The following is a 17,923-nucleotide window of genomic DNA, read 5'->3' as shown; positions in this document are numbered from 1 at the left end:
GTGGTTCATACACATATCCTTTTACTGGATAACATAAGTTTGAAATGTCAATTTTGACTTTTACACAATCGCTAAATATTTGTATAGAGGACATAAATCAATCCCAGTATGACAACATAAACTGGCATGTTAGCATTTCCTTACTACTGTAGGGGAAATCCAGGCAGCAGAAATGTTATGATGATAATGTGATATTATAGTGTGTGACTAAAAGTCTTGTGTAAACACCGGTCAATAAGAGCACATGGACTTTAGCACTGAAACAGTATTTCATTATTAGTCTGTTTCAGTGTAGACGACTGTTACAGACAGGCACTGAAGGACTAGCAGGGTTTAAGCCTCGACCTGTGAGTATAACATTTGTACATTTTTTAGGGGATATTTTTAATAATCATTATTATTTTTGTTATTATCATTCGAAGTATTATTATCCTAAAATCTAGGGAAATCTCAATGTTTAAAAACTACTGATTAGCAACTGTGTGTCTTCTATTTCATTTTAATGTTTGCCTGCTAAAGAAGTGAAAGTTCCAAAATAAAGTAAAAAAAATATTATCTACTCACTGCACCTTAGACCGGACACTCACTGGTGTTTGCACTATGGAAGTTCAAATCCTTGTGATATTGTATGTTATTCATACACGAACTTGCTTGTAATGAACACTTGTGCTTGACTTGGGATGGTCCGTGGAGAATGTACTGTAGGCATCAATGGGTTTTACTTACACTGAAAAAAACAAAACCTGAAGCTGACTGCATAAACCAAAGCAGTAATTTAAATACGACACTTCATGCTATTAAAATATTCTGATGGATGTGCTTGTGAGGCTGGCTGAGGCACAGAGTTCTAGGAACAGCAAAATACATTGAAAAGAGTATTTAAAAATCAACTATTGCTCCACTACTTACTAAGGGGCTTGGGGGAGTATTTACGGACATTAGATTAGAATTATTTTAGACCCAGCCGCTATTCACAGCAATAAGAAATGAACATTCGCAGGAATATACTAACAATCACGTGCAGGGGCTCTAAAAGGACCCGTCCCTGCAATGTGAAAAGAAGTGAGATGGTCGCAAAAGAAATCATTTCACTTCTATTTCGTGAGCTGTGGACATTCTGTGCTTGTGGGGTCTGCTGAAAAGTGAAAACGCATGTGCGGAGCTCATTGCCGAGTAGGGTACTGGTAATTTTTTTTAAATAGTAGCCCATAGGCTACTATAGGGCAACGCCATCTGCTGGTAAATTTTGCATAATAGTAGCCCATAGTATACTATAGGGCAACACCTGGCTATGGCATTATCCTATCTAGGCCAAGTACTGAATGCTCCGCCTCCACATTCTATATCTTGGTAAATCTGGAAGCACTGTAGCCCCTATAGAAACCCCCATGGGGGCTGCATTGTGGATGTGAATTGAGGGACCCCTACATAGTAGATAATGGATATTTAATATTTGTAGATACGCAGAACGACCCAGCTGCCCCTTCTTACACATCACAGGGGCAGGTTTCTTTGAAGCCCCTGTCCCTGTTGGATGATTAGTAGTACATCTGGGCAATCTATAACTTCTTATTTCCATGAATAGCAGCAATAAGGAATTATAATTATCAGGTCTAAAACCAGATATATAGTAAATATGCCCCTTAAAGGGATTTAGATTTGTGAGGGGTGAGTCCAAACTGAAATCCAAATTGCAGTGTAAAAATAAAGCTGTTGCCAGTATATACCCTGTATGGAAAACACTGTATTTGCACCCCTTGCAGTGCTACATGGGGCACTGTGGCCACTGTGTCCATCCACTCAAGTTGCTGAGCTGACCTGACATATCTGTGTCTACTGTGTCCATCCACTCCAGTGGTTGAGCTGACAACCTATCTGGGTTCACAGTGTCCATTCACTCTAGAGGCTTAGCTGACCTATCTGTCCACTCCAGTCCCTTCAAGCTCCTTAGTTTTGTTAATATTGGCTGAGCTAGATTACAGTACAGACAGTTAGTGAGCATAACTGTAACTAGACATTGTGGTGCCCTGTGCCAGAAAGAGAATTGGTGTATAAAATAGGGAGAGTGCACCAAAAATATAGGGGTGTGGCTTCATGGGGAACGAGTGTGGCCCTTATACACATTACGCCAGGTAGAGCCCTATATACGTTACATGCCAGGTAGATCCCCTTATACATGTTACGCCAAGTAGAGCCCCTTATACACATTATGCCAGGTAGAGCCCCTTACACACATTACACCAGGTAGAGCACATTATACACATTACACCGGGTAGAGCCTCTTACACACATTATGTCAGGTAGAGCCCCTTATACACATTACGCCAGGTAGAGCACTTTACACACAGTACGCCAGGTAGAGTCCCTTATACACATTATTCACATTATGCCAGGTAGAGCACGTTAAATGCATTATGCCAGGTAGAGTCCCTTATACACAATACGCCAGATAGAACCCTTATACATATTACATCAGGCAGAGCTCCTTATAAACATTATACCAGGCAGAGCCAGTTCTGCCAAGAGGGGGGGGGGGTGGTCCGATACCCCACCCCAGTATACCTGCGCTGTTGCAGGCATCGGATGCATTGTCTTCCTAGTGAAATCTTTGGGAAGATGGAGCTGCATATAGAAAGCAAAGACTCTGGCACTGTGTCAGACTCTGCTCTCTAGTGGCCAGCATCATCTTCCCAAATATCACTGGGAAGATGGCCCTGGCCGGAAAGGAGGGACCTGCTTCCTGATAAGGTAGGAAGCGGGTGGCCTAGCTGACCAATCTGTCCACTCCAGTCCTTTCAAGCTCCTTAGTTTTGTTAACATTAGTCGAGCTAGATTACAGTGCAGACATCAAGCAGAGTTGTAACTAGACATTTTGATGCCCTGTGCCAGAAAGAGAATTGGTGCCCCCCACCACTAGGGATAGTGCTAAAAAATATAGCGAAGTGGCTTCATGGGGAAGCGCCATGGCCACAAAATAGTACCAATCCACACTACATTGCACAGTAGTGTCCATTATTCAAATCACACCATACAGTAGTGCCACTTATACACAGTACACCAAAGAAGAGCCCCTTACACACATTATGCCAGGTATAGCCTTTACACACATTATGCCATGGTAGAGCCCCTTATGCATGTTACACTAGGTAAAGCCCCTTATACATGTTACATCAGGTAAATCAGCTTATACACATTAAGCCAGGTAGATCGCCTTATACATGTTACATAAGGTTGATCCCCTTATACACGTTATGCCATGTAGAGCCCCTTATACATTGCATGCCAGGTAGATCCCTTATACATGTTATGCCAGGTAGAGCCCCTTATACACATTTTGCCAGGTAGAGCACATTATACACATTACACCAGGTAGAGCCCCTTACACACATTATGCCAGGTAGAACCCCTTATACACATTATGCCAGGTAGAGCCCCTTATACACATTACACCAGGTAGAGCCCCTTATACACATGTCAGGTAGAGCATGTTATACACATTACTCTGGGTAGAACCAGTGCCGCTGAGAAGGAGGGGGCGGGTCCAATACCCTACCCCAGAATACCTGCACTGTTGCCTGCATCGTCATCTTCCTGGTGATATCTTTGGGAAGATGCCATCACACATAGAAAGAAAAGACTTTGGCACTGTGCAAGGCTCTTTGCTTTCTAGTGGCCAGCATCATCTTCACACATATCACTGGGAAGAAGGAGCTGGCCGGAGAGGAGAGACCCGCTTCCTGATAAAGTAAGGTAGGAAGTTGGTGTACTTCCACGCGCCCCCCTTGCCCCACCTGTGTTAAAATTGTGTCCCCCTGTCATATTATTATATTAATATTTTAATAGTAAAGGGCATTGCCATGCCCCTTTTTAAGCCAAGCCCCCCTTTACTGGGGCCTGGCGTGGCTCTCTACAGCCCTGGGCAGAGCCCCCTATACACATTACACCAGGTAGAGCCCTTTTAAATCCTCCCCACTACCCTTAGGGTGTAGTGTGCTGTAGTGTAGTGTACTGTAGTGTAGTGTGTGTGTGTGTAGATACTTACATTATTTTCTCCCTTCTGCGCTGCTGCCGGCTCCTGACCTGAAACTCCCTTTGTACACTGTCTGCAAGACAAGAGTGGGGGCGGGAGTGCTGCACATGGGGGAGAGACTCTGCCAGCGCTGACTGCTCTATTACTATATATGCAGCACCAGCCGCAGAGGCTCCCGCTCTGAGAGTGGGAGCTTGGTGCTGCAGGCGTTAGTTGCAGAGTACACAGGGGTACGGGAGCGGGGGAAGTGGTCAGAGTGGCCATCAGCGGAGCACACAGGGTGATAGGCAGCCAATCGGGGTGTTTGTGAAATGTGCACCCACAGGGCAAATGCTCTGTGGGCAAAGCACGGTCTACACACACCTATTTACAGGGCTGTTAGCAAGTCAATGCTTATTACTTTTATAGTGCAGGAACTTAGTTACAACCAGTGCTGCTGCAGCGCAGTCCAAAATTCAAACACGGGCGCCACACTAACTGCCAGTGAGTCCCAGACAGCGATGATTGCCAGTGTTTGGGGTGGCAATTGGAATGGTGCTGCCACTGGTTACATCTATTGTCTAAGTGTGTCACACTGGTGCTGTACTGTGACTCCATGGGCCGTACCCAACTGTGTTCACATAAATAATGAAGGCACTGTACCCCACTGCAACTTTGTTCGCATAAACATAAGCGTGTGACTTGTCATTTAAAAAGCAGTTTTAAAAAATTGTTATTTTTTTTGTACTACTTGTATGTACTGTACCCCAATGCGACTTTGTTCACATAAATATAAGCAATATTACTCCACACAGTGGCCCTCATTCCGAGTTGTTCGCTCGCTAGCTGCTTTTAGCAGCATTGCACACGCTAAGCCACCGCCCTCTGGGGCAGAATTGCGAACGAAAGATTAGCAGAATTGCGAATAGAAATTTCTTAGCAGTTTCTGAGTAACTCCAGACTTACTCTGCCACTGCGATCAGTTCAGTCAGTTTCGTTCCTGGTTTGACGTCACAAACGCACCCAGCGTTCGCCCAGACACTCCCCCGTTTCTTCAGACACTCCCGCGGTTTTCCCAGAAACGCCAGCGTTTTTTCGCACACGCCCAGAAAACGGCCAGTTTCCGCCCAGAAACACCCACTTCCTGTCAATCACAGTACGATCACCAGAACAATGAAAAATCCTCGTTATGCCGTGAGTAAAATACTTAACTTTTGTGTAAAATAACTAAGCGCATGCGCTCTGCGAACCTTGCGCATGCGCAGTAAGCGACTAATCGCAATATAGCGAAAATCGGCAACGAGCGAACAACTCAGAATGACCCCCAGTGTGAGTTGTTGTTTGCAAAAAAGTAAAAAAATACTTTTTTTTTGTTCGTACAACCTGCATGCACTGTACCCCACTGCGACTTTGTTCACATAATAAAAGCGATGTGACTCACCACTGTGTTATTTGAGAAATAAGTAAAAAAATTGTTATTTTGTCTGTACGATTGTGCACTGTACCCCACTTAGACTTTGTTCACAAAAATATAAGTGGTGTGACTCCCCAATGTGAGTTATCATTTGCGAAACAAAAATAAAAATGGTTCTTTTGTTTGTGAAACCTGTGTGCACTCTACCACACTGCGACTTTGTTCACATAAATATAAGCTGTGTGACTCCCCGCAGTGTGAGTTGTCATTTGCAAAAAGAGTGAAAAAAATTGTTCATCTGTACAACCTGTGTATGTTCATCGATATGGATAACAATCAGTTGAGAGAAGAGCAGGAGCAGCAACTAAATAATAGCACTGCAGCTGCTGCCACAAGTCATGACTAGAGATGTGCCATGGACCATTTTTGCTAGTTTTGGTTCTAAATCATCAACAAGTTTTGGTTTTGCCTAAATGCTGTGGCTTGTTTTGTTTTTATATATTTTTTTTAATGACAAAAAAAGCTAAAATCATATATTGTGGACCTTTTTTGTTCTTACAGTATTACTGACCTCAATAACATTAATTTCTAGTACATTTTGACCACCTCACTGCTCACAATATTGCTCTCATCCAGTTCAGACCAAAGGCTGCAGCAAGCTGGCTGGTTACTAATGCAGTAGAGAAATCACCAGGAAAATGGATACCGAGCTATTTTCCTGGAGATCGGCGCATGCGCATCAGAGTCTGACGCCTCTAGAGCTCAGACTCTCTACAGTGCCACTGATGACAGAGAGGAGGGGCCTGGATGGAGGATGCTGCACATGGGCCTCCTCCTCTCTTAAACGTGAGGATGATGTAAACACTGATGAAGGTGAGAGTGAGGATGATAATGACGATGACAACTTGCCACTGTAGAGCTCATTAACAGCACTGTTACTTAGCTGCCTTTAGCCCTTTGGTAGCGTGTTTTGTGAGGGCCTAAGCAAACAAAGCACTTCAGACACAAAAGTGGCAGTCCCTGTCATTAAAGTGCTTGGTTTGTTAAACTGTACATGCTTGTTTTATTATCCATCATAAAGTTGGATGGGATGTCCCAAGGACAATTCCATCTTGCACTTTTCGTTTCTGCCACTGCTGTGTGACAATGTTTCATAAATGAGCAATAAACTGCCGTATGTTTATGCTGCTGCTCTATAGCTTAGTAACAAGCCAACTTGCGGCAGCCTTTGGCCTAAACTGGATGAAAACAATATTGTGAGCTGTGAGGTTGTCAAAATTGACAGGAAATGACTGGAAATTACTGTTATTGAGGTCATTAATACTGTAGGAACAGAAAAAAAGCCCAAAATATGTTGTTTTTAATAGTTTTTATACAGTTTGGAAAAAAATACAGATCGAAAACCAAAACACGCAAGGACGGTTTTGCCAAAACCAAAACCAAAGCACAAAGTTAATACAAAACCAATAATACAATATTTTTATACAGTATTTTTAAACTGTCAGTCGCCAGGTTGATAGCTACTGTGCTCAACATTGCAGGAGATTTTTTTCTCTATTTTCTCCCCACTTTACTACACCACCCCCCACCTTCCCCGATTTCTCTCCCAAGTGTCTCTGTCTTTCCCCATCCTCTGTCTGTGCATCCCCCTTTCTATCTTCCCCTCTTTCTCCCATCCATCCCCCCTTTCTCTCCAATGTATCTATATGTTCCTCTGCCAGTCAACTGAGCTGCTTATGCCTCGTAGCTTATGCTCTGTGTCATGGCGACACGTACACATTGCAACGGGTGGTCTTCAGTATGCCGGCGGTCGGGCTCCCGGCGACCAGCATACCGGCGCCGGGAGCCCAACAGCCGGCATACCGACACTTATTCTCCCTCGTGGGGGTCCACGACCCCCCTGGAGGGAGAATAAAATAGTGTAGCGCGCCACCGTGCCCGTAGCGTGGCGAGCGCAGCGAGCCCGCAAGGGGCTCATTTGTGCTCGCCACACTGTCGGTAAGCCGGCGGCCGGCCTCCCGGCGCCGGTATGCTGGTCGCCGGGAGGCCGGCCGCCGGCAGATCGTAGTGAACCCCATTGCAACATATGCTTGCAGTGAGCATGCATGCGTTGCTTGCATCACTTACAGCAACATGCTTCTGTTTTCATGGTGCCCTGGGCACTGACAGAAGGGAAAGTTTGGTGCTATGTAAGGTATGTGAGTGTGTGACCTTCCCCTAGGGGAAGGTGTGCTGGTTGCTGACCTGTACATCCACAGCCCTGAGGCAGCCAGTGAGAGCTGTGAGGGGAGGGGCCTCCCTACACCTCTCACTGTGCTTGTGCTAGACACGCACAGTAGCAGATTATATAATAGATTTAAATACTATTCTTCAATAAATGTTAGTGTATAAAGACTATAGAACAAGATAAAGATATTGTTATGAGCCACGGCTGTGGCTCATTCCTGTTTTGCATGTCAGTTAGGTATTTTATGTCATTCTTCTGTTCATGTTCCCCGTGGGTGTCATGGGGTGCTCGGAGCTCACCCTTAAGGAGGGGATACTGTTATGAACCACAGGTAGTGGTTCATTCCTATTTTATGTTTATAAGTTGTCTTGCAGGCCAGGATTTCCTGTTGCTCTGTTTAAGAATACTCTTGGTTGCTACCGCTGGTTAGTCTGTGTAATTGCAGCTTGTTCCCATGTGTTCAGCCTCACCTGGCTGCTAATTGCATCTTGTCAGTTTGGAGTCATGCAACAGGGCAGCTGCATGATATTATTAATTAGGCCTCTCTGTTATATGCTGGCTCAGTGCAATTCACAGAGGCTGGTGATATTTCTAGGTTTCCAGTCTGCTTAAGTTCTGAGCTTGTTCCTGCCAGTTCCTGAGCTCCTGTGTAGCAGTGTCTGTCGAGCTGCTTCCTGTGTCGATTCCTGTGTCAGTCCCTGTGTCGATTCCTGTGTCTGATCCCGTGTCCTGCCGTGAAGCGTTCCTGTCCAGAAGTCCTGTGGCTTTGCCTATGCCTGGTCGAGTTTCTGGCTTCTTGGTGTCCACTGGTCTGTCGTTTGGGATTCTGCCTGTCCTCCAGTTCTGAGAGTCTGTGTCGGCAGCATTGGGGGTTCCTGTCCGTTTGCCAGTATTCGTACCGGTTCTGTGAGTAGCGGCTCTGCCGCGTCTGTCGGCCTAGGCCGCTGTATTCCGTTATTATTTCTGTCACTGGTGTTTTGCAGAGGGTTCTGCTTATGCTGTCACCGCCGGTACACAAAAGTATTGTGTCGGCGTGTGGTCAGCATTTCCTTTGTTGTTCTTTTCCTTTGGCGGCAAGCCGCACATACTTTGGTTTTAGGTTTGTTAGTAGCCCCTGGCCTTGTTGTTTAGTTAGAGGGCCCCTTGTTATCACCCTGTCTTGGTTCACTCTTTGTCTCTCATTAAGACCTGAGGGGGCATCGAAGTTGGGCAGACGTAATCCGCCCTTCAAACGCGGCTGCCATGGGCTCAAGCAACCATAGTCTCGCAAGAGTGTACTGACAGCACGGGCGAGACAACGGAGATAGGGCGCCAGGGGCTATTCCCTTTCCATTCCCCTTTCCCAGCTTTACGTCCTGGTGCTCTGGACTCACTTCATAACATCTCCCTTGTTCTGAGCACCAGGAACCTAACATTATCACCAGCCATACCACAAAAAAGAAATAAAACTTTTTCTTTTTTGGCCCAGTCCAGTGTCTAGTTTAGAATCCAGTCCGGTGTTTAGAATCCAGTCCGGTGTTTAGAATCCAGTCTGTTTTTTTTTTTTTAAACCAGTCTTGTTTTGTCTAGTTTAAAAATTCAGTCTTGCCTTGTCTAGTCTTGCCTTGTCTAGTCTTGCCTTGTCTTGTCTTGTCTAGTTTTAAATCCTCCTATGTCTACTATGCAAGCCCTGCAGGCATCTCTCGCAGCCCTGAACTCTGCTTTCAGTGCTTTGAGACCAGAGCAACTAGAAGTTTTGCAGCAATCCCTAAAGCAACTGCAAAATCTTCTGACTAAAATCTTGCTCATCTTGTCAGAAGTCGTTGAGAGTACATCTATCTCTAAAGAGACTCTTGTTCACAGTATGGTGACAAGAGAATCCTCTGGTTTAATTGAAGAGAAAAGGTTTAAAAGTTTTCTGCGGCCCAGGCTCTCAGAAGAGGAGCGTCTGCGTCGCAGAAACTTAAACTTATGCCTATATTGTGGGGGTTTAGGCCACTATCTGCAGACCTGTGAGTTGTGCAAGCCAAAGTGTGGTGACGAGTCTTGCCCTCTGGCCAAGTTGAGTCAGGATACAAGACCTACTCCTGTCTCTACTGTGGCAGAGGTACTTGTCACACAACCCACACTAAAAAGCTCTCTGTCCTATAATTGGGGTCCTTGGGCAAGGGAGCCCCATTATAGATTCAGGAATCAAAAGAGAATGTTTCTCTCCTCTCTTGAGGTTCCTGTTGAAGCAGAGTTGAAAGCCCCTGGAGTGGTGCCCGATGCCCAGGTTCCTGGAGTGGTGCACGTTGCCCAGGTTCCTGGAGTGGTGCCCGTTGCCCAGATTCCTGGAGTGGTGCCCGTTGCCCAGGGTCCTGGAGTGGTGCCCGTTGCCCAGGGTCCTGGAGTGGTGCCCGTTGCCCAGGGTCCTGGAGTGGTGCCTGTTGCCCAGGGTCCTGGAGTGGTGCCCGTTGCCCAGGGTCCTGGAGAGGTGCCCGATGCTCAGGATCTTGGTGCGGTACCCGATGCCCAGAGTGCTGGAGCGGTACCCGATGCCCAGAGTGCTGGAGCGGTACCCGATGCCCAGAGTGCTGGAGCGGTACCCGATGCCCAGAGTGCTGGAGCGGTACCCGATGCCCAGAGTGCTGGAGCGGTACCCGATGCCCAGAGTGCTGGTGCGGTACCCGATGCCCAGAGTGCTGGAGCGGTACCCGATGCTCTAGCTTATAGAGGGACATCAAATATTATAGCTCAGGTTTCCATACCAGAAGGGGTCTCAGAAGCTGTTACCCCAGGTAGGGACTTGAAGAGCGCAACCCCAGAAAGGGTATCTGAAACCATAGTTCTAGAAGGGAACTCGAGAAGCAAAACCCCAGAAGGGATCTTTGAAGTAATATCCCCAAGTGGGGTCTCGAGAGACGCAGCCTCTAAGAAGGGTCTAGAGGTCGCTTCCCCAGGAAAGAACTTAAGAGGTGTAGCATTAGTGGAGGTGCTGAAGGTTATAGCTTCAGCAAAAGTTCCGGAAGTCATAGTCCCGGGAGAAGTTTCGATAATTATCGACTCAGAGAGGGAGGCCAATGGCTCAGTCCCAGTTAGGGAGGTCAATGGCTCGGTCCCAGTTAGGGAGGTCGATGGCTCGGTCCCAGTGGGGGAGGCCGACGGCTCGGTCCCAGTAAAAGAATCCGAGGTGCTGAGCTCAGCGGGGTTCCCGGAGGCCACTGCCCCAGCGGGGTTCCCGGAGGCCACTGCCCCAGCGGGGTTCAGAAAGTCACTGCCCCGGGTGGGGTTCAGAAAGTCGCTGCCCCGGGTGGGGTTCAGAAAGTCACTGCCCCGGGTGGGGTTCAGAAAGTCACTGCCCCGTGTGGGGTTCAGAAAGTCACTGCCCCGTGTGGGGTTCAGAAAGTCACTGCCCCGGTGGGATTCAGAGAGTCTCAGCCTTGAGTAAGGTCAATAGTGACCAGGTCCTAGCAAAGCACTCCAGTCAGTCAGATGGGAAGGAAACAGATCCTGACTCTGTTGATATCTCAACATCCATAATCTTTGATGGGGACTTAGCCCAATTTCTGGCGCTTTTCAAACACTATTACATTATTATGCTGTCTAGACCATTTCTGGGCATCACTTTAGAGAACCTTGGGCTCTATCTGATTTATTCTTTTAGAGGAGAGCCTTTTGATTGGGCGACCAGCCTAATGAAAGCTGAAGATCCCATTCTTCAGGATTCCCCAGCATTCTGTGATGCAATTATTATAAGATATGGTTCCAAAGAAATTGGTTCAGGTTCCTCTAAGTCACCCGTCTTGTCTGCTGAGAGTCCACCAAGTACTGTAAACTCGGCACAAGAGTCTCAGCCCGTTGTTTTGACTGCAGGATGTGCTTTTCTGAATTCTTCTTCTAATAGGAGTACTTTGCCGTAAAGTTCAGCTCCCAAGGGTAAGAAACCTATCTCTGATTTGAACGCAGCCTTGCTGGGTGGTACCGTCAGTTCAGACAATGTTTGGGGAATTACCTTGGTCAGACCTAAGGAGCTTTGTAACAAGAAGAAGAAGAAAAATAAATAATTTTTGACTCTTGCCTTGATATAAAAAAAAAAAGAAAAGATTTTTTTTCCTAGTCTTGTGTCCAGTGGCCACCGTCAAGGGGAGGGCACTGTTACAAGCTGTTACTACAGCTTGTTTCTGTTTTCTTGACTGTTAGACCAGTGTGTCAGGTTTTTTTTGTATCCCTTGTTTTGGATAGTCTGTATTTTGGGGTCCTTTGGCCCCTCCTCAAGGGGGGGGTACTGTTATGAGCCACGGCTGTGGCTCATTCCTGTTTTGCATGTCAGTTAGGTATTTTATGTTATTCTTCTGTTCATGTTCCCCGTGGGTGTCATGGGGTGCTCGGAGCTCACCCTTAAGGAGGGGATACTGTTATGAACCACAGGTAGTGGTTCATTCCTATTTTATGTTTATAAGTTGTCTTGCAGGCCAGGATTTCCCGTTGCTCTGTTTAAGAATACTCTTGGTTGCTGCCGGTTAGTCTGTGTAATTGCAGCTTGTTCCCATGTGTTCAGCCTCACCTGGCTGCTAATTGCATCTTGTCAGTTTGGAGTCATGCAACAGGGCAGCTGCATGATATTATTAATTAGGCCTCTCTGTTATATGCTGGCTCAGTGCAATTCACAGAGGCTGGTGATATTTCTAGGTTTCCAGTCTGCTTGAGTTCTGAGCTTGTTCCTGCCAGTTCCTGAGCTCCTGTGTAGCAGTGTCTGTCGAGCTGCTTCCTGTGTGGATTCCTGTGTCAGTCCCTTTGTCGATTCCTGTGTCTGATCCCGTGTCCTGCCGTGAAGCGTTCCTGTCCAGAAGTCCTGTGGCTTTGCCTATGCCTGGTCGAGTTTCTGGCTTCTTGGTGTCCACTGGTCTGTCGTTTGGGATTCTGCTTGTCCTCCAGTTCTGAGAGTCTGTGTCGGCAGCATTGGGGGTTCCTGTCCGTTTGCCAGTATTCGTACCGGTTCTGTGAGTAGCGGCTCTGCCGCGTCCGTCGGCCTAGACCGCTGTATTCCGTTATTATTTCTGTCACTGGTGTTTTGCAGAGGGTTCTGCTTATGCTGTCACCGCCGGTACACAAAAGTATTGTGTCGGCGTGTGGTCAGCATTTCCTTTGTTGTTCTTTTCCTTTGGCGGCAAGCCGCACATACTTTGGTTTTAGGTTTGTTAGTAGCCCCTGGTCTTGTTGTTTAGTTAGAGGGCCCCTTGTTATCACCCTGTCTCGGTTCACTCTTTGTCTCTCATTAAGACCTGAGGGGGCATCGAAGTTGGGCAGACGTAATCCGCCCTTCAAATGCGGCTGCCATGGGCTCAAGCAACCATAGTCTCGCAAGAGTGTACTGACAGCACGGGCGAGACAACGGAGATAGGGCGCCAGGGGCTATTCCCTTTCCATTCCCCTTTCCCAGCATTACGTCCTGGTGCTCTGGACTCACTTCATAACATCTCCCTTGTTCTGAGCACCAGGAACCTAACATTATCACCAGCCATACCACAAAAAAGAAATAAAACTTTTTTCTTTTTTGGCCCAGTCCAGTGTCTAGTTTAGAATCCAGTCCGGTGTTTAGAATCCAGTCCGGTGTTTAGAATCCAGTCCGTTTTTTTTTTTTTAAACCAGTCTTGTTTTGTCTAGTTTAAAAATTCAGTCTTGCCTTGTCTAGTCTTGCCTTGTCTAGTCTTGCCTTGTCTTGTCTAGTTTTAAATCCTCCTATGTCTACCATGCAAGCCCTGCAGGCATCTCTCGCAGCCCTGAACTCTGCTTTCAGTGCTTTGAGACCAGAGCAACTAGAAGTTTTGCAGCAATCCCTAAAGCAACTGCAAAACCTTCTGACTAAAATCTTGCTCATCTTGTCAGAAGTCATTGAGAGTACATCTATCTCTAAAGAGACTCTTGTTCACAGTATGGTGACAAGAGAATCCTCTGGTTTAATTGAAGAGAAAAGGTTTAAAAGTTTTCTGCGGCCCAGGCTCTCAGAAGAGGAGCGTCTGCGTCGCAGAAACTTAAACTTATGCCTATATTGTGGGGGTTTAGGCCACTATCTGCAGACCTGTGAGTTGCGCAAGCCAAAGTGTGGTGACGAGTCTTGCCCTCTGGCCAAGTTGAGTCAGGATACAAGACCTACTCCTGTCTCTACTGTGGCAGAGGTACTTGTCACACAACCCACACTAAAAAGCTCTCTGTCCTATAATTGGGGTCCTTGGGCAAGGGAGCCCCATTATAGATTCAGGAATCAAAAGAGAATGTTTCTCTCCTCTCTTGAGGTTCCTGTTGAAGCAGAGTTGCAAGCCCCTGGAGTGGTGCCCGATGCCCAGGTTCCTGGAGTGGTGCACGTTGCCCAGGTTCCTGGAGTGGTGCCCGTTGCCCAGATTCCTGGAGTGGTGCCCGTTGCCTAGGGTCCTGGAGTGGTGCCCGTTGCCCAGGGTCCTGGAGTGGTACCTGTTGCCCAGGGTCCTGGAGTGGTGCCTGTTGCCCAGGGTCCTGGAGTGGTGCTCGTTGCCCAGGGTCCTGGAGAGGTGCCCGATGCTCAGGATCTTGGTGCGGTACCCGAAGCCCAGAGTGCTGGAGCGGTACCCGATGCCCAGAGTGCTGGAGCGGTACCCGATGCCCAGAGTGCTGGAGCGGTACCCGATGCCCAGAGTGCTGGAGCGGTACCCGATGCCCAGAGTGCTGGAGCGGTACCTGATGCCCAGAGTGCTGGAGCGGTACCCGATGCCCAGAGTGCTGGTGCGGTACCCGATGCCCAGAGTGCTGGAGCGGTACCCGATGCTCTAGCTTATAGAGGGACATCAAATATTATAGCTCAGGTTTCCATACCAGAAGGGGTCTCAGAAGCTGTTACCCCAGGTAGGGACTTGAAGAGCGCAACCCCAGAAAGGGTATCTGAAACCATAGTTCTAGAAGGGAACTCGAGAAGCAAAACCCCAGAAGGGATCTTTGAAGTAATATCCCCAAGTGGGGTCTCGAGAGACGCAGCCTCTAAGAAGGGTCTAGAGGTCGCTTCCCCAGGAAAGAACTTAAGAGGTGTAGCATTAGTAGAGGTGCTGAAGGTTATAGCTTCAGCAAAAGTTCCGGAAGTCATAGTCCCGGGAGAAGTTTCGATAATTATCGACTCAGAGAGGGAGGCCAATGGCTCAGTCCCAGTTAGGGAGGTCAATGGCTCGGTCCCAGTTAGGGAGGTCGATGGCTCGGTCCCAGTGGGGGAGGCCGACGGCTCGGTCCCAGTAAAAGAATCCGAGGTGCTGAGCTCAGCGGGGTTCCCGGAGGCCACTGCCCCAGCGGGGTTCCCGGAGGCCACTGCCCCAGCGGGGTTCAGAAAGTCACTGCCCCGGCGGGGTTCAGAAAGTCGCTGCCCCGGGTGGGGTTCAGAAAGTCACTGCCCCGGGTGGGGTTCAGAAAGTCACTGCCCCGGGTGGGGTTCAGAAAGTCACTGCCCCGTGTGGGGTTCAGAAAGTCACTGCCCCGTGTGGGGTTCAGAAAGTCACTGCCCCGGGTGGGATTCAGAGAGTCTCAGCCTTGAGTAAGGTCAATAGTGACCAGGTCCTAGCAAAGCACTCCAGTCAGTCAGATGGGAAGGAAACAGATCCTGACTCTGTTGATATCTCAACATCCATAATCTTTGATGGGGACTTAGCCCAATTTCTGGCGCTTTTCAAACACTATTACATTATTATGTTGTCTAGACCATTTCTGGGCATCACTTTAGAGAACCTTGGGCTCTATCTGATTTATTCTTTTAGAGGAGAGCCTTTTGATTGGGCGACCAGCCTAATGAAAGCTGAAGATCCCATTCTTCAGGATTCCACAGCATTCTGTGATGCAATTATTAAAAGATATGGTTCCAAAGAAATTGGTTCAGGTTCCTCTAAGTCACCCGTCTTGTCTGCTGAGAGTCCACCAAGTACTGTAAACTCGGCACAAGAGTCTCAGCCCGTTGTTTTGACTGCAGGATGTGCTTTTCTGAATTCTTCTTCTAATAGGAGTACTTTGCCGTAAAGTTCAGCTCCCAAGGGTAAGAAACCTATCTCTGATTTGAACGCAGCCTTGCTGGGTGGTACCGTCAGTTCAGACAATGTTTGGGGAATTACCTTGGTCAGACCTAAGGAGCTTTGTAACAAGAAGAAGAAGAAAAAGAAATAATTTTTGACTCTTGCCTTGATATAAAAAAAAAAGAAAAAGATTTTTTTCCTAGTCTTGTGTCCAGTGGCCACCGTCAAGGGGAGGGCACTGTTACAAGCTGTTACTACAGCTTGTTTCTGTTTTCTTGACTGTTAGACCAGTGTGTCAGGTTTTTTTTTGTATCCCTTGTTATCCCGGCAGATCGTAGTGAACCCCATTGCAACATATGCTTGCAGTGAGCATGCATGCATTGCTTGCATCACTTACAGCAACATGCTTCTGTTTTCATGGTGCCCTGGGCACTGACAGAAGGGAAAGTTTGGTGCTATGTAAGGTATGTGAGTGTGTGACCTTCCCCTAGGGGAAGGTGTGCTGGTTGCTGACCTGTACATCCACAGCCCTGAGGCAGCCAGTGAGAGCTGTGAGGGGAGGGGCCTCCCTACACCTCTCACTGTGCTTGTGCTAGACACGCACAGTAGCAGATTATATAATAGATTTAAATACTATTCTTCAATAAATGTTAGTGTATAAAGACTATAGAACAAGATAAAGATATTGTTATGAGCCACGGCTGTGGCTCATTCCTGTTTTGCATGTCAGTTAGGTATTTTATGTTATTCTTCTGTTCATGTTCCCCGTGGGTGTCATGGGGTGCTCGGAGCTCACCCTTAAGGAGGGGATACTGTTATGAACCACAGGTAGTGGTTCATTCCTATTTTATGTTTATAAGTTGTCTTGCAGGCCAGGATTTCCCGTTGCTCTGTTTAAGAATACTCTTGGTTGCTGCCGGTTAGTCTGTGTAATTGCAGCTTGTTCCCATGTGTTCAGCCTCACCTGGCTGCTAATTGCATCTTGTCAGTTTGGAGTCATGCAACAGGGCAGCTGCATGATATTATTAATTAGGCCTCTCTGTTATATGCTGGCTCAGTGCAATTCACAGAGGCTGGTGATATTTCTAGGTTTCCAGTCTGCTTGAGTTCTGAGCTTGTTCCTGCCAGTTCCTGAGCTCCTGTGTAGCAGTGTCTGTCGAGCTGCTTCCTGTGTCGATTCCTGTGTCAGTCCCTGTGTTGATTCCTGTGTCTGATCACGTGTCCTGCCGTGAAGCGTTCCTGTCCAGAAGTCCTGTGGCTTTGCCTATGCCTGGTCGAGTTTCTGGCTTCTTGGTGTCCACCGGTCTGTCGTTTGGGATTCTGCCTGTCCTCCAGTTCTGAGAGTCTGTGTCGGCAGCATTGGGGGTTCCTGTCCGTTTGCCAGTATTCGTACCGGTTCTGTGAGTAGCGGCTCTGCCGCGTCCGTCGGCCTAGGCCGCTGTATTCTGTTATTATTTCTGTCACTGGTGTTTTGCAGAGGGTTCTGCTTATGCTGTCACCGCCGGTACACAAAAGTATTGTGTCGGCGTGTGGTCAGCATTTCCTTTGTTGTTCTTTTCCTTTGGCGGCAAGCCGCACATACTTTGGTTTTAGGTTTGTTAGTAGCCCCTGGCCTTGTTGTTTAGTTAGAGGGCCCCTTGTTATCACCCTGTCTCGGTTCACTCTTTGTCTCTCATTAAGACCTGAGGGGGCATCGAAGTTGGGCAGACGTAATCCGCCCTTCAAACGCGGCTGCCATGGGCTCAAGCAACCATAGTCTCGCAAGAGTGTACTGACAGCACGGGCGAGACAACGGAGATAGGGCGCCAGGGGCTATTCCCTTTCCATTCCCCTTTCCCAGCATTACGTCCTGGTGCTCTGGACTCACTTCATAACATCTCCCTTGTTCTGAGCACCAGGAACCTAACAGATATTGAGAAAGGAGTTACAATAAATAGATAATTTAATGAAATCCTAATGAAACCGCCGTTCGTTTAGGGCGGAGAAACGCGTTGAGGGCTGCGGGCACTGCTTGTCCACTAAAGGAGTTCTGATTTATCCTCTAATACCCTGCTCTAATCTCGAGGTATCCCCCTTGTTGGCGCCTGATGAGACGGTACATCCTTATGCTCCACCGCTGTGCTTGAGAAGCCTGTCTGCAGACTGACTACTGAGAACTCGCGGCGCTTCCTCCTAACATGCTAAGGAGGTTTACTTCCAGCCGCTCGTAGTTCATGCTGCAAATTGCCACCGACGGAAATCAGCGGAGACCAGTCACCACGGGTGAGATCAGTGCCTCTTAAACGAGGAACTTT

The 17,923-nt window shown here is 47.7% G+C and overlaps 1 protein-coding gene across 2 annotated transcripts in view; it reads left to right on the top strand.

Moving 5' to 3' along the window:
- The first annotated feature begins 272 nt into the window (after window positions 1-272).
- LOC134928840 (protein lifeguard 2-like) overlaps window positions 273-17,923 on the top strand; it is a 64,417-nt gene continuing 46,766 nt past the window's right edge. For both annotated transcript variants that reach the window (XM_063924805.1, XM_063924804.1), the window contains exon 1: window positions 273-347. The gene's annotated coding sequence lies outside the window, so the exon portion shown is untranslated. The remainder of the gene's footprint in view (window positions 348-17,923) is intronic.

This window comes from Pseudophryne corroboree, chromosome 5 (assembly GCF_028390025.1).
Source record: "Pseudophryne corroboree isolate aPseCor3 chromosome 5, aPseCor3.hap2, whole genome shotgun sequence".
In the NCBI taxonomy this organism is placed as follows: Eukaryota; Metazoa; Chordata; class Amphibia; order Anura; family Myobatrachidae; genus Pseudophryne; species Pseudophryne corroboree.
The sequence above is the reverse complement of the archived record's forward strand: the minus strand, read 5'-3'. Positions and strand labels throughout refer to the sequence as shown.